The sequence below is a fragment of the Mus caroli genome, chromosome 11 (genome assembly GCF_900094665.2).
Source record: "Mus caroli chromosome 11, CAROLI_EIJ_v1.1, whole genome shotgun sequence".
Classification (NCBI taxonomy): Eukaryota; Metazoa; Chordata; class Mammalia; order Rodentia; family Muridae; genus Mus; species Mus caroli.
Window position 1 is genome coordinate 108913816 of NC_034580.1, and position 12094 is coordinate 108925909.

Below are 12094 nucleotides of genomic sequence, written 5' to 3' on the forward strand. Positions count from 1 at the left end.
TCATGTTGTTCCAACAATAGGGTTGCAGATCCCTTTAGCTCCTTGGGTACTTTCTCTAGCTTCTCCATTGGGAGCCCTGTGATACATCCAAATTCATCTGGAATAACAAAAAACCTAGGATAGCAAGAGCTGAGAGTTCTACATCTTCATCTGCAGTCTGCTAGTGGAAGACTGACTTCCAGGCAGCTAGGATGAGGATCTTAAAGCCCACGCCCACAGTGATACACCTACTCCAACAAGGCCACACCTCCTAATAGTGCTGCTCCCTGGGCCAAGCATCTACAGATCATCACAAGATTCCCATTCCTACTTCCTGCAAAGTAACCCCATGCCCACCTGTTCTCAGGGTATTGTTAGGTAGAACGCATGCCATAAACTTACTCAAGCTAGACCCCAGATGAATAGAAACGGTTTTAGTTTTGCCCCTCCCTCTGGTATAAAGAGCTGAATTCATTTTTAACATGAGGCAATTTATAGTCCTCACTCTGCCCCATGAAGTCTCACTTTGGCCAATTTAGTGGGGGAGGGGAGAGAGAATAGTGGGTCAGAACCCTGGGCTGGAGTCTTCTTGAGGTTACACGGTTAGAGGGTGTCCTGGAGAGAGGAATGGTCCCCGTCCCCCTGGGCTTCTGTAAAATCATACTGAGACCTAAACTATGCCAGTGGTCCTGACTGGCCTTCTGTGAGGCCTGGACACTGCTAAAGGGAATCCGTGGTACATAGGTAGGAACCTGAGGATCTACATTTAAAGTTATATCTCATATGTGTGTGTGTGTGTGGGGGTCGGTGTATGTGTTCAGGTGTGTGTGTGCCATGATGTGTGTACTCTAGCATGTTTACAGAGATTAGAGGTCAATTTCAAGCATTAGCCCTTACCTACTACCTTGCTTAAGACAGGGTCTCCCATTGCCTACCTTCTATGGACACCAGGCTAGCTGACCCACACGCTTTCAAGAATTCTCCACTCATAGTAGAGTGCTGGATTTCCGAGGCCTGCACTACTGCTTTTATATGGCTTCTGGAAATTTAAACTCAAATCCCCATGTGTGTGTGACAAGTACTTTACCCACTGGGTAATCTCCATAGTTTAGAATCTCCATTATTGATGTGTTTCCAGGAGAACCCAAGGCTGGAGTCCTTGGTACACGGTGAATAAGTACCTTGAACTCAAAGACGCCCCTTTATATCCTCCCACATTCCCAGGAACTTAGGCAAGCCACCCACAACCTCTCGTCAGCTTCCCTTCTGGGGACTGTGTAAGGTATGCAGGAAATTTGGGCTCACAGCCCAAGAGACCCATCTCTAGGCAGCTGTACATCTCAAGAGATCTCTGCATTCCACTGAACATTTGCTTCACTGTGTTCTCTGAAGTGGCATGGCCCCCTGCTCCTTCCGGAGGGAGAGAGACAGAGACAGAGGTAGGAGAGACAGAGAGTTAGAGAGAGATCAAGGAAAGGAGGGAGAGAAAGAAAGAGAGGTGGGGGGGGGAGCATGCCTGACTGCCCAGGGAGACTGACTGTCCCTGGCACCGGGCTGGAATGCACCCTAGGAGCTCTGCTGGGCTTTGGATATACCTCCCACTATGCCAGCATGGTCCTTCCTGCCCCTTTCCGGAGGAAGACAATGGACAGGGCCTGGATGGAACGCCTTCAGAAGCAGCCCCAAAGAGCAACTTACACCTGATCAGACCTCATCAGGCCTCTCTTCTGCCGGCACCTTGCAGTTTCAACCCAGATCAGTTCCCTCACAGCCCCTTCCTAGACCTGAACCAAGTCTCACATGAATGTGATTTTTTTTATTACAATAAATAAGAAATATACCATTGGAGTGACTTAAACAAAACTGGTCAAGAAGCTCGCTGAAGGCCACGGCACTGGGTCCCATTTCCAGAACCTCCCCCGAGGCCAACACAGCCACCAGGCCACAGTTACTTTTATGAGCCCATGGAGATGCTGTCATGTTTTCCCAAACCAGAACAAGTGATGGTCCCAGTAATGATGGTCCCAGTAATGCCTAGGTAACGGGCCCAGCCTGGGTACTAATCATCCTTATACAATTGTAGCCATAAGAGTTTAATATTAATACTTTGATGGTGGAAGGGAACTAGGAAACCATAAAAGCATGACTACCACAAGCTGGTGCTGAAACGATCTGTCTCTTCACACTCTCCATCCTCGGTGGGCTTTGCTGAGACACCCTGTTGAATGTCTCACTGCTGCTCCATAGAGGGATCTTTCTGGAGCATGCTCACCCCAGCCAGGAACCTGGCCCCTACCATGGCCTTGCATGGGGTTAGCACCCCCTCCTGTGGTTCCATTTAAAGCTTCCCCGTTTTATCATGGGCAAGTACCCCCGGGGGTGGAGTGGGCTTTGAACCCCAGGGTCTATCTGATCACAGAGACCACTGTAGCTCCCACCCCCATCCCCCACCCCCCACCCCAGCTGCAGGTGAGATGCTCAGGCCTGGTAGGAGGGACTTCCAAAGTCTAACCATAGGCAGGCACTCAGCCCCTGCAGCACAAACATCAAGCCTACATCACATACAGGACTATAAAAGATAATTATACAATCTCATCTGGCAAATTAGTGCTCAGAAGTCTCTAATTCTCACAATGAATCCAAGGGTTGGATCGGCAGGAAGAATTAACCTGGATCTTTACTGGGATTCGCCCCTGGGTCAGGATTAGGGCTCATTTATCTCTTTTATTTTCTTACTGAGGGACAGGAGAAAGGCCTCCTCTTTTGCCTGCCCTCCCCACACCGGCCAGGCCTGGCTTTCAGATGAGGCAGCTGCCTAGAGATCTTTCCCACGACCTGCCCAGTGCAGCCACACTCAAGCCTAGGGAAGCAGGAATGCAAGAAAGGATGTTTTTTCCCAGCAAAGGTGCAGGATTTTTCACAGGGTAGAAACATTGGGGCATCCAAAGAAAGGAGTGGACTAGTATACTCTAACACAACCCAAGGTCAGCAAAGGAGCTGGCCTTCCCAGGTAGCCCTTTATGTCCCACTTATCCAGATTTGCTCTAGACTGTCTACTTGGAAAGATCATACATGCACACATTTCTCTAGACACCACCACCATCACCACAGGATAGGTCATTAATAGAAGTTTGTGCCCGGGTCCTTATTACATAGCTAAATTACCAAGGAATTAGTACCCAGATGTGTGGGCATGTTGAGCCAAAGGGGTGACTATCCCTTCATCATCCCTGGGTATTAAACCAATGGGTGAATTGTCGTCTCATTTCTCTGCACCTAAAGTGCTTTGTGAAGAAAAATAAATCCTACTACGATATTAAAAATAATAAAAAATGAAGTATATGTTGCTCTAAACTGGAAATAAAACAGTAGATGTACCTTAAAAAAAAAAAAGGATAATATATGGCTTGATAGATGGCTCAGAGGTTGGGAGCACTTGTTGCTCTTCCAGAGGACCTGGGTTCAATTCCTAGCACCCCCAAGGCAGCTCACAGCTGTCTGTAACTCCAGTTCCAGGGCATCTGACACCCTTACACAGATTGAACATGCAGGCAAAATGACAATACAGATAAAATAAATGAATAAATGAATCATTAAAAATTAAAACAACAAAAAAAAAGGCATCAAATGGAAGTTGCAAGATGGTTAGACAAGTAAGAAACAGTATGAAGTCATAGTCAGGAAGCCGCGCGCTCCAGTTCAGGCTTGGGTCTGACGTGAGCTATGGCAAGGGCTCCTTACTGTCAGGCCTGCGGCATGACCCAGAGAGAGACAAGGAGACGGCCGGACCCAATGGCGATACTACCTAGCATCTCAGAAGCAGGAGGGGACAGAGGCAGCCATCTCTAGTGAAATAAATAAGCAGTCTCTATTGGCTTGAACTGTGACCTTGACTGTGACTCCTAACCTAGCAAACAGCCCACAGGGTAGACCCAACCTGCTCCATGGCATTTTCTAAATTCCTGTGCCATGACAGAGTCCTGGCGATACCTGTGTTTCCATTCAGAACCTGGGAGCACATACTTCCCTGCGCCTGTCACAGAGCCCTGGCTGGCAGCAGAGAACATGGTCCCAGGACAGCTGCAGAGACCCCACCAGATCTGAGATGGAGAGCCAAAATCCCGAGTCCCCCATGTGGGAGATGGTGATGAGGGGGCTCCCTTGGGACTCCAAGTCTGAAGCTCCGCCCCTCCATCACAAGGCAGGACTTTTCCCCTCCCCTTCCTCAAAGATGTCTTGAATCCCTGCTCCTGGTCTCTTTTCAGGAGGCGATCACCACACTCTCAAGTTCACCACACCCAAACTCAACATCGAATCCCGTTGTTCACAAGGCGGGTGGGCTCTCTGTTCGCTCTCATCATCGGATGGGAAGCCCTTTCCTGATATCAAACGAATCAGCCTCTCTGGTGATTTCCGCTGTTTCTCATGATACATCTCCTCTGCCCCCATGGCCATCCTAACAGTGTGGGCCCATGGTAACCTCAGAAATGGGTCGTTTCTGTAATACTAATGCCATTTATTGAGTGTTTACTATGCCTTTGTAAGTACTGCTCAATTCCACTAACAATTCACTCCTTCCTTCCCCCTCCTCTTTCCTCACCACCTCCTCCCCTTTCTGAAAGGCTTTCACAGAGCCCAAGAGAACCTCAAACTTACTATATGCCTAAGGATGGCCTTGAACTCTCAATCCTCCTGCTCCTACCTCCACAGTGCTGGGACTACAGGTGTGCCACCAAGCCCAATGTATGCAGTGTTGGGAATCTAACTCTGGTCTTCATACATACTAGGTGAGTCCTCTTCTAAACTTACTAAAGTGGGGTGCGTATTCCCACCCTCTCCCCTATTCTGCTGTGCCATTTCTGGGCTTGTTCATTACCCTCCCATTCATTAGCTCAATTTCTCTGCTGGAAAACCCTAAGACCTTTAGCACCCCAGTATCACAGCACTTGCCATTTCCTCGGTCTGAAATATTTAACACCCAAAGGCTCCCTCCCTTCCCAGGGCCTTCCTCAGAGAGCTCCTCCGTGATGACCTCCCCACCCCCACCCCCCAGGCCACCCAAGCAGTGTAACCTCTCATGTTCTTCACTGTACTTTAGCTATACTCAAATGACCACACATGTTGTGACAGTTTGTCAAATATGCTTGGCTCAGGGAGTGGCACTATTTGGAGGTGTGGCCCTGTTGGAGTAGGTGTGTCACTGGGGGTGTGGGCTTTAAGACCCTAATCCTAGCTGCCTGGAAGTCAGTATTCTGCTAGCAGCCTTCAGATAAAGATGTAGAACTCTCAGCTCTGCCTGTATCATGCCTGCCTGGATACTGCCATGCTCCCACCTTGATGATAATGGACTGAACCCCTGAACCTGTAAGCCAGCCCCAATTAAATGTTGTCCTTTATGAGACTTGTATTGGTCATGGTGTCTGTTCACAGCAGTAAAACCCTAAGACGCTTGTTGCTTCAATTTTAGTTTGTGTCTCTTTGTCCCTGAAGCTTTGAAATCCTGGGCTATAAACAGCTTTGTTGTTTTTTTACTCCCCACCCCCACCACCAACCCCTGTTGTAAAAAGCACCTGGAACTGTCCTTTCTATGGTTGAACATGGATGGATGAGAGTCCCAGCATGAAAGAGCAGGTGAGTTAGCCTCAGAAGCGCTCTGAGTTTGTCAGGGTTACTTGGCTGGTGAGAGATATTGTTACTAGAATCCTCAGTATCCAATATAGAGGTGTGTGTGGTCTGTCACTGCTGTAGCCATCCCTCACTGGGACTCCCTGACTGTCCCCTTGCCTGTTCTAGAACCTTTCTGTGTAGTCTTCCCAGTGTATCTGTCAAAAGCTAAGCCCTGCTCAGCAGTTGTCATGGTCCCCTACTGACCTTCTGGAACTCCTCTCTCTAGCCTTCTTTGTAGGGCTTCCCTTATAGCACAGCGTTTGGACTGTGTACTGTGACCTATTCAGGGCCATGTGACTGGACAGGGGTTGCCAAAGATGGGTCAGTGATCATAGATCTCTGAACATGAAATGATCATGAATTGATTCAAAGGATCAAGCATGGAATGGGTCCATTCCTGACAGCGTTCACCCCTGTTGTCTTACACAGCTCTAGGGCAGCCCATAGCTGACGCACCACATCACACCCACAGATGCTGCCAAAGCAGCCTGGCTTAGACTCCAGACAGCTGGATGCCATGCAAACCGTCTACCTGCAAAGTTTCCTTCTCTTAGAGCGGCGACATAATGGTTTGACCATGGAAGAAGAAGGTGGTTTTGGTTTTTTCATTTTTTGATTTCTTTCTTTTTTTTTTTCCTGTTATCATTTCTCAGCATGACAGTACCAAATGAGTGTATCTTTGGATTGTACTGTGCTAAAAATGTTTGTTTGTTTTTTTTAACGCACTAATTGAGCATCATTAAAGAAAAAAAAAAAAAACATGTGGGCTGGAGAAGTGACTCGGTGGTTAAGAACACTGGCTGCTTTGCCAGAGGACCAGGGTTCAATTCCCAGCAACCACATAGCAGCTCAAAACTGTCTGTAACTTTGTTCCAGGGGAATCTGACGCCCTCACACAGACAAGCATGCAGGCAAATCACCAATGCATGTAATATGAAAATAAAAGAGTCATTTTTTAAAAAGAAAGAAAAAATTTGTTAAATGAGTTTTGACCTGAGATCAGGCCAGAACTTCCAGTAATTATTTTTAAATTGGCCCTAAACAGACTTCTGATACGTTGTACTACAACTTACAAAGGAGTATTCTCAGGGCTTATGGTTATAAAATCAAAGCATCCATCAAGTCTGAAAACACTGAAGATATCCTACATCCCGTGGTTTTAAGTACTCAGCCAAGACTTTCTTCTTTTTTTTTTTAATATTTATTTCATGTATATGAGTGCACTGTCACTGTCTTCAGACACACCAGAAGAGGGCATTGGATCCCATTACAGATGGTTGTGAGCCACCATGTGGTTGCTGGGAATTGAACTCAGGACCTTTGAAAGAGCAGTCAGTGCTCTTACCCACTGAGCCATCTCGCCAGCCCCAAGACTCACGTCTTCACATCAACATCAACCAGCACATTCAGATCCCTACCACCTTTTCCCTCTGCCTTAGTCAGGGTTTCAGTTCCTGCGCAAACATCAGGACCAAGAAGCAGTTGGGGAGGAAAGGGTTTATTCAGCTTACATTGCTGAATAAACATTGCTGTTCATCACTGAAGGAAGTCAGGACTGGAACTCAGGCAGGTCAGGAAGCAGGAGCTGATGCTACTGGCTTGCTTCCCCTGTCTTGCTCAGTCTGCTCTCTTATAGAACTCAAGACTACCAGCCCAGAGATGGCACCACCCACAAGGGGCCTTTCCCCCTTGATCACTAATTGAGAAAATGCCTTACAATTGGACCTCATGGAGGCATTTCCTCAACGGAAGCTCCTTTCTTTGTGATAACTCCAGTTGTGTCAAGTTGACACAAAACTAGCCAGTACACCCTCCTTTAATAAGGATAAAATTATATGTATACTAAAGAATTTTAAAAACTAAATCTCTTTATGATTTGTGGTCAATAAGCATTTGATCTGTATACCTATATGCCAGGGACTGCACAGTTTCTCAGGTACAATGAGGCCACAGTGGAGGAACTTTAGGGGAAGCCCTGGTCTGTAAGTATCTTCACCCATCATTGCTTCCCCAAACTTGTAGGACCCTCTCTGCTCCGTGTGGCCCTCTGCTCTTTAACCTACCAAGCCTGTCTCCCCAGCCGCTGCCCGAACCCCAGTACATTGCCTGTCTCCCCAGCCACTGCCAGAACCCCAGTACTTCCCACAGGTGCTCTACATTTGGTATAAGCTTAAGACAATGGGATAGGTTTCCTGTCCCCTCTCTTTCTCCGGAGACCTGGAGGCTGTTACGGTGGGCTACTGGCCTCACAGAGATCTAGAGCTCAGCAGCACACAGCCATCACTCAGGAAGAGCACCAGCAGTGTACCGCATTCCATAGCCAGCATCATGTAGACAACCTCAGAGACAGCAGAGCCCTCTCTCTTTTCAGGCCAGTCTTGCTGCTTCTGGTGGCTCATGTATTGTCCCACGTCATATTTCTCCCTGTCTGCCTTCATCCACAGTCACAAACTTTGGCCTGACTTTGCTCTCTCAACTAGCACTTCCTTGAACAGCTTTGAACATGAGGGTCATGACAGAGACCAACATTCTGTGAGAAAGATTGGAGGAAGAAGAGGGGGAAGAGGAAGAGGAGGAAGAGGAAGGGGAAACACAACCACACAATATTTTCTCTTTTCTGGGTCCTGAGAAACAACCACTGGTGCAGTACTTGTACCCAGCAACTGTATAGAGTCCGATGTCCCTGGGCAGGCTTGTTATGTCACTGTGGCTGCGGACTGAAGGCCATGAACCACAGAAGGTATCACAGGTCCAGGTCCACCAGCCTGGTGCCAAGATGGAGCCCCCGTGTCTGGGTTTCACCACGTTCAAATGGAAAATAAAACATTCGACTCAAAAACACTTTCCAGTGATATTTTAAGGAAAAATGAGATCACAGAAAACCAGGGAGGTATATTTAAACAGTGTGACCCAGAGCAACACTGGGGAAAAAATCCCCGAGAGGCTCATTCATGACGTGGGGCAAAAAAAAGCATGAGCCGACTCTAATCCCCACGAACCCTTGGCAGTAAAGACCCTTCTGCTGGCTCAAAGCTCTTAGGGATGCTACAGGAACCCATGCTGTCTTAGATAGAACCCATCATCTCTGATCAACATAAGCTATGGCTCCCCAAGGTCCCCCCACAGTGACCAATGGTCCCCTAGCAAGCCAGATCAACATCTGCCTCCGCCAGAGATACCCAAGCCTTGCTCTCAGAGCTATGAATAGTTATTCAGTTAACTCAGAGTATTAATTTAAAGACATTCGGCCAGGCAAGTTCTTGTGCTTTTATAAAGTCATCTGGGTAATGGCCTTTTCCATGCCGCAAGCTTTCCCGGTGACTGACGGGCTGACATTTTGAGTTGCTGTGTTTTAATCAAGGAGGGAGAACCGCTGACAAGGATCGGATCCCTGGTGCTTTTTTTAAGTGTCTTGATTTACTGATTGGTAAATTCTGACTTAAAAATGATACAGTGAGGCAGAGGACAGAGGTAGGTCCCTGGGTTGGGGTCCAGATGGGAAGAGAGAGAGAGAGAGAGAGATATCCATGGCCTTTCTGCCATATCTGTAATCCCATTATGTTCCTGAAACCCAAGTGGCCTCCCAACCATTTCTCCAGGTCCATCATGTGCCCAACAGACAAGCTCCCATACTGATGTCCAGTGTGGTCAGTGACCTCAAGAGTCAGGGTCAAAGTCGATGAAAGCCCCCACGGCTCTCAGGTTTACTCATGTTTGGTTTTGTTGTGAGAAGTTCTAACTATTTAGTCCAGGCTGGCCTTGAACTCACAACCATCCCACTTGAGCATCCCAAGTGCTGGGATGACAAACATACACCACCACACCTAGGTCTCAGACTCATTATAAAAAAAAGAGCAAACCAGGGTCTGCACTAGGAGTCTGGATCCCGCCTCTGATGTTTGGAATCCTGAGCAGTGAGTTCCTTTTGCACCTTTGCCAATGTAATTCCAAAGCATTTCCTTCTCCTCGTCCATCAGAAATGTCCACACTCCAGATAGGAAGTGACATGTCATCTCTGCAGAGGAAGTGGGCTACAGCTGTCAAGTCGGGGCTTGTCCTAAGGTTGAACTTCCTCACCAGATGCTCTGTCCCTGATGGTACCCAGGGACTGGGAGATGAAGATGGCCAGCCATAAGGAGGTTTGGGGTTTGCATGAGCATACCATTACCACCCTGCACATAGTATGACCACTCTGCAACCCACCAGTCCAATTAGCACAGCTAGCAGAAGCCATGCATCCCTCTGGGGGAAGGGGCTTTTCTTAATCTATCATAAAGGTGAAGGTCTGGGGTATAGCTTAGTAGTTTGAGCTATAGCTGCATTTGCCTAGCAGATATGAAGCTCATAGTTACTGAAAAGGAAGAACAGAAAGAAGGAGGGAGGGAAGGAGGGAGGGAGGGAGGGAGGGAGGGAGGGGAGAGAGATAAAGAAACCACAAAGCTGTAAGGCAGTCTTAAAATGACACCAAACAAGGTACAGGCATGTAAAACCTGTATCTAAAATCAACTCCACACCACAGAGATACTTCGGGGTTGGCTGAGCACCTACTCTGCACCAGATATTAAAGCAGGCACTAGAGAGATGGAGATGAGGAGGCAGGTCCCAGAATCCCCAAGGTCAAACATTCAGTAAGAACAATGGCATGGAGACAGCCAACCTCCAGCGTGGGAGTGGAGTCCTCGTGAAGGGCATTTACCACACTGGGCTAGCCATTGGACTTCTAGCCATAACTCCACAACACTGTCCTGGGACAGTCACAGGTGCGCGATGCTATTCGTCTCCCACATCATGCACATAGAATCACAAAAAATTTACATAACCAGCCTGTCAGGCATAATGTACCTGTCATCCTAGTGTGTCCAGCTGAAGCAGGGAGATCATGAATTAAAAACCAGCCTAGAATAAATCTAAGGCTTTGTCTCATAAATCTAAGGACTGAGGGTACAGCTCAGTGGTGGAACACTTTCCTACAGCCAATATTCATATTATGTGACACAGGTCATAATGAGTTACACACACATATATGCACTGCATATAACATTACTTAGCATATAGCATGTTCATTGTGCAGGCGTGGCTAGGGGAGAAAGTGGTCCGGAAGAGACAGTCACTAGGCTAGCTGTCTCATGGTGACATTGGCTGTTGGGCCTATTTGGTTGGGAAGAACTTTCTAGCTACCCCGCCTTAGGCACCAGGCATCCAGGTAGCAGACAGTCAACTGGCTACAAAGAAGAGACTGAGCAGAATTTAACAGATGTGGAAGAGGAGCCAGACAGCTGAGAGAGAGAAAGAGAGAGAGAGGCACCCCAAGGGAACCCTGGGGCAGCTTCTCATTCACGCAGCCTTATCAGCTCCATCAGCTGGATCTGGATCATGGCTCCTCATCCTTCCCGTCTCCCCCTGGGGGATCCAGAGACACATGAGAACCAAGTCCGGAGGTGGGGATGAGGTAAAGCCAGAGAGCTGTGAGTTCAGAAGAAAGGCCAGCAGAGAGAGGCACAAAAGGGTAGATCTTCTTCTACCAGCAGAAGCATGGGTCAGCAGTGGCTAAGGGCCTCGTGAAGTTTATCAGAAAACCCTAAAGTGAAAGAAGCTATTTAGCCAGGAGTGGATATGCAAGTATTTAAAATACTAAAGTGACATCAGAGAGACCCATTATAGGACATTTTCTTTGCCAGTAATTTTATTTGTTTGTTTTATAGGCTTATACTGTAACCAGGCACTGAAGCTGAGAGGTAAGCAAACACCAATACCATAGGATCAGAACAAAGAGGAGGGAACCAGAGGCTTCCCCCCCAGTACTGCGTGGGTGGGTTTGGGAATCTTGGAGGTTAGAGATGAGGCTGCTTCCATAGAGCAACCCATGGTATTGGGCTACAGCTTTCCCAAACAGATACGTTAGAAGAGAACCAAGCACACACGAGCCAAGAGCCTTTCTCTAGGGTAGGTAGGTCTACCAACCCAAGCATGGCTGACATTTGGGGCTGGACCCCTCCATGGGGTGGAGACTGTTATATGCAAGAGAGGATGATAGCAGAAGCCTCCCTCAGGAGTGACAGCTGTCCCTGGTAAATGTTCCCTTGTTACAGGCCTACAGGCAGCCCTGCCACTGCTTGACAATGGGATCTCAATGGCTGGGGCTTTGATCTCAAGGAAACTTTACATTTCTCATCTACCCAGTGAGGAAGTTGGATTGGATTGGTGTTCCCCTAAGTAAGAGTGCCTAGTGGTACCTGAGATAAGTACTCAACATACTTATACATGACACTGAGTGACACCAGAAGTCCTTCTTGTCTATCCCTAGTCTCAGTCCTGGTTACCTTAGGAGAAACATCTCTATCTGATATTAGGAAGTCCTTAGTGACTCTTCCATCTGACAGAGAGAGAGAGAGAGAGAGAGAGAGAGAGAGAGAGAGAGAGGGAGAGAGAGAAGAAAGGAGAGGAGAGA

At 47.7% G+C, this 12094-nt stretch overlaps 1 long non-coding RNA gene across 1 annotated transcript in view; it reads right to left on the reverse strand.

The window, feature by feature from the left end:
* The window catches only part of LOC110306337, a 153550-nt gene that overhangs the window by 24095 nt on the left and 117361 nt on the right, over nucleotides 1–12094 (reverse strand). The window lies entirely within an intron of this gene.